The sequence below is a fragment of the Dreissena polymorpha genome, chromosome 11, assembly GCF_020536995.1.
Source record: "Dreissena polymorpha isolate Duluth1 chromosome 11, UMN_Dpol_1.0, whole genome shotgun sequence".
In the NCBI taxonomy this organism is placed as follows: Eukaryota; Metazoa; Mollusca; class Bivalvia; order Myida; family Dreissenidae; genus Dreissena; species Dreissena polymorpha.
Genome location: NC_068365.1, coordinates 3609813 through 3614845, shown reverse-complemented (window position 1 = coordinate 3614845; position 5033 = coordinate 3609813). Strand labels below are relative to the sequence as shown.

Sequence of the window (5033 nt, the reverse complement as noted above, 5' to 3'; positions counted from 1 at the left end):
GCATACAGAGAGTTAGTCCGACAAATCTCACAGGCACTTATAATCATGTAATCAAGAGAAAGACAAGTCACCACCTACACCACCTTTATCATCATCATTATTGCATACATAGAGTAAGTCTGACAAATCTCACAGGATGTATGTAATTATCAATGTATTCATGAGAAAGGAAAGTAACCGCAACTACCACCTTCATCATAATCATTATCGCATACAGTGAGTTGGACTGACATCTCACAGGATGTAATAATCATGTTTTATGAGAAAGGCAAGTCACCACCTATACCACCTTTATCATCATCATTATTGCATACAGAGAGTTGATCTGACAAACCTCACAGGCAGTTATACTTGTGTTATCATTAGAAAGACAAGTCACCATCACTACCACCTTCATCATTATCATTATTGCATGCTTAGAGTTGGTCTGACAAATCTCACAGGCAGTTATACTCATATTATCATGAGAAAGGCCAGTCACCACCACTACCACCTTTATTATCATCATTATGGCATACATAGAGTTGGTCTGACAAATCTCACAGGCAGTTATACTCATGTTATCATGAGAAAGGCCAGTCACCACCACTACCACCTTTATCATCATCATTATTGCATACATAGAGTTGGTCTGACAAATCTCATGGGCATTATTTATCAATGTATTCATGAGAAAGGCAAGTGCGCACTACCACCTTCATCATAATCAATATTGCATGCTTAGAGTTGGTCTGACAAATCTCACAGGCAGTTATACTCATGTCATCATGAGAAAGGCCAGTCACCACCACTACCACCTTTATCATCATATGATCATTATGGCATACATAGAGTTGGTCTGACAATTCTCACAGGATGTAATTATCAATGTATTCATGAGAAAGGCAAGTGCGCACTACCGCCTTCATCATAATCATTATTGCATACATAGAGTTGGTCTGACAAATCTCATAGGCACATATAATCAAGCAATCAAGAGAAAGACAAGTCACCACCTTTACCACCTTTATAATCATCATTATTGCATATAGAGAGTTGATCTGACAAACCTCACAGACAGTTATACTCGTGTTATCATGAGAAAGACAAGTCACCATCACTACAATCTTTATCATCATCATTATTGCATGCTTGGAGTTGGTCTGACAAATCTCACAGGCAGTTATACTCATGTTATCATGAGAAAGGCCAGTCACCACCACTACCACCTTTATCATCATCATTATTGCATACAAAGAGTTGGTCTGACAAATCTCACAGGCAGTAATTCTCATGTTATCATGAGAAAGGCCAGTCACCACCACTACCACCTTTATCATCATCATTATTGCATACATAGAGTTGGTCTGACAAATCTCACAGGCAGTAATACTCATGTTATCATGAGAAAGACAAGTCACCACCACTACCATCTTCATCATCATCATTATTGCATGCTTGGAGTTGGTCTGACAAATCTCACAGGCAGTTATACTCATGTTATCTTGAGAAAGGCCAGTCACCATCACTACAACCTTTATCATCATCATTATTTCATACATAGAGTTGGTCTGACACATCTTACGGGATGTAATTATCAATGTATTCATGAGAAAGGCAAATAACCGCCACTACCACCTTCATCATAATCTTTATTGCATACAGAGAGTTAGTCTGACAAATCTCACAGGTACTTATAATCAGGTAATCAAGAGAAAGACAAGTCACCACCTCAGGGCTCGACATTAAAGGTAGTCCGACTGTCCTGGACAACCAAATTGTTAGTCCAGACAAGTAAATAAAGAATTTGCTAGTCCGACGGGACAAGTGGTCATTATAATTCTATAACTTAGAAAAAAATGCCTTTAAAGCCATTATTTCTGTGGAGATATCACTCAACTTTCCACGAGTATATTTTGTATACGTTTAATCGTCGAAGCCCGAGATATTCCGATAGTTCCATGTGATACATGTACTACACTGTACTGTTTACAAGGGAAGCAACCCTTATCATTTTTTTCTTTGCCAAGATAACAAGAATATTCTCCCTTGTAAAAAATATGCATTTTACGACACCGGTACACACCGATCTTACAGACAATTAACGTAGTGACGTCCTCTCTATGTATAGAATGATTTTTTTTTTAAATATCAGTTAAGTACTGTACATATACATCACTTTTAACATTTTCTGTTTGATGTTGGCAACACACAAGTTTTTGTCAGGTACTTTGGCTTTGTATAATGTTTAAAAATCAATAATATTGAGTTTTCCTGTTATTCTAGTCAGTTCTTTTTGTATTGAAATTGCCTACAATTATGTTTACATGTATTTTGAACGATTCAAGTCTTTATGATTTGAGCATTTTGTATTATTTCATTATTTTGCAAAGTACTGAGCAGAGTAAGATATAATGGTCAGGACAAGTTGCTTTTTGGTCAGGAAAAGTGAAATTATGGTCCACTTGTCCGACTGGACAAGTGGCTTCAAAAGTTAATGTCGAGCCCTGCACCTACACCACCTTTATCATCATCATTATTGCATACATAAAGTAAGTCTGACAAATCTCACAGGATGTAATTATCAATGTATTCATGAGAAAGGAAAGTAACCGCCACTACCAGCTTCATCATAATCATTATTGCATACAGTGAGTTGGTCTGACATCTCACAGGATGTAATAATCATGTTTTATGAGAAAGGCAAGTCACCACCTATACCACCTTTATCATAATCATTATTGCATACAGAGAGTTGATCTGACAAACCTCACAGGCAGTTATACTTGTGTTATCATGAGAAAGACAAGTCACCATCACTACCACCTTCATCATCATCATTATTGCATGCTTAGACTTGGTCTGACAAATCTCACAGGCAGTTATAATCATGTTATCATGAGAAAGGCCAGTCACCACCGCTACCACCTTTATCATCATCATTATGGCATACATAGAGTTGGTCTGACAAATCTTACAGGCAGTTATACTCATGTTATCATGAGAAAGGCCAGTCACCACCACTACCACCTTTATCATCATCATTATTGCATACATAGAGTTGGTCTGACAAATTTCACGGGATGTAATTATCAATGTATTCATGAGAAAGGAAAGTAACCGCCACTACCACCTTCATCATAATCTTTATTGCATACAGAGAGTTGGTCTCACAGATTTCACAGGCACATATAATCATGTAATCAAGAGAAAGACAAGTCACCACCTTCATGTACACAACCTTTATCATCATCATTATTGCATACATAAATTGGTCTGACAAATCTCTCGGGATGTAATTATCAATGTATTTATGAGAAAGCAAGTAACTGCCAGAACCACCTTCATCATAATCATTATTGCATACAGAGAGTTGGTCTGACATATCTCACGGGATGTAATAATCATGTTATCATGAGAAAGGCAAGTCACCACCTATACCAACTTTATCGTCATCATTATTGCATACAGAGAGTTGATCTGACAAACCTCATGGGCAGTTATACTCATGTTATCATGAGAAAGACAAGTCACCATCACTACCATCTTCATCATCATCATTATTGAATGCTTGGAGTTGGTCTTAAAAATCTCACAGGCAGTTATACTCGTGTTATCATGAGGACAAGTCACCATCACTCCCCCCTTATCATCATCATTATTGCATGCTTGGAGTTGGTCTGACAAATCTCACACTGTGAGATTTTGTCAGGAAGTTATAGGCGTGTTATCGTGAGAAAGACGTTAGTCACCACTAACCACCTTTGTCATCATCATTATTGCATACATAAGAGTTGATCTCACAAACCTCACAGGCAGTTATACTCGTGTTATGAGAAAGACAAGTCACCATTACTACCACCTTCATCACCATCAATATTTCATGCTTAGAGTTGGTCTGACAAATTTCACAGGCAGTTATACTCATGTTTTCATGAGAAAGGCCAGTCACCATCACTACCATCTTCATCATTATTATTATTGCATGCTTGGAGTTGGTCTGACAAATCTCACAGGCATTTATACTCATGTTATCGTGAGAAAGGCCAGTCACCACCACTACCACCTTTATCATCATCATTATTGCATACATAGAGTTGGTCTGACAATCCTCACAGGCAGTAATAAACATGTAATCATTTATATGATTAAAAAGACAAGTAACCATTTTTACTTTTATCATCATCATTATTGCATACATAGAGTTGGTCTGACAAATCTCACAGGCAGTAATAAACTTATACATGTAATAACTAGAAATGGCGCGGAAGAGGCCGACGAGTATCCCCACACCGCATGTTTGACCCAGGGGCGCCCCAGGGTTGGTAATGGGGCCATGCATAGTTGAGATCGACCGTATTGTCATAAGAGAAGTTCAGTATCATGCAATTAAGAGTGAATCGGTGTAGAAATGAAGAAGTTATAGTAAAAGGCAATTTTGGGTGGGTGTGGTCTTTGTTGGCATGGCGCCCGGGTAATGGGGCCAGGCATAGTTGAGATTGACCGTATTGTAATAAGAGAGGTTCAGTATCAATTTGAAGTTAATCGGTGTAGAAATGAAGAAGTTAATGTAAAATAACCTACAAAAATGAGTGAAAATCTCTTACCCGGCCCCACCCCAACCCCCATAACTTTTGACCCAGGGGTCAGATAAAAAAAATCCAAATAGTGCAGGGTCGCACATATGCTCGTAGCTACCATGTGCACATATGCTCGTAGCTACCATGTGTGAAAGTTTCAAGGTTCTTAACCAACAATTTGCTTGATAAAGATCTCTTTATTATCACAACTGTCTATAGGTGAATATCTTCACTAATGAATGGTCATTTTAATAAGGCAGTGGTATGGCAAGCGAAATGCACATCAATTCCTTAAACTACAGTTTAACAGTTAACTATATAGTTAAGAGACTTTGAACCCGGGTTCAAAGTGCCGTTTGCACATGAAGACTTTGAACCACGGTTCAAGACTTTGAACCACGGTTCAAAGTGTGTCTAAAAATAGATACAAATCTGTAATCTGAGACAACCAATCAGCGTGGCTTAAACCACATT

At 38.0% G+C, this 5033-nt stretch overlaps 1 long non-coding RNA gene across 1 annotated transcript; it reads right to left on the bottom strand.

Annotated features, from left to right (window-relative positions):
* Positions 1–239: 239 nt before the first annotated feature.
* Positions 240–3523, bottom strand: LOC127850552 (uncharacterized). Its single transcript, XR_008035349.1, has 3 exons — positions 3010–3523; positions 2749–2907; positions 240–334 (listed from the first exon to the last, which is right to left on the bottom strand). It is a non-coding gene; the product is annotated as an uncharacterized LOC127850552 (long non-coding RNA).
* Positions 3524–5033: the final 1510 nt, after the last annotated feature.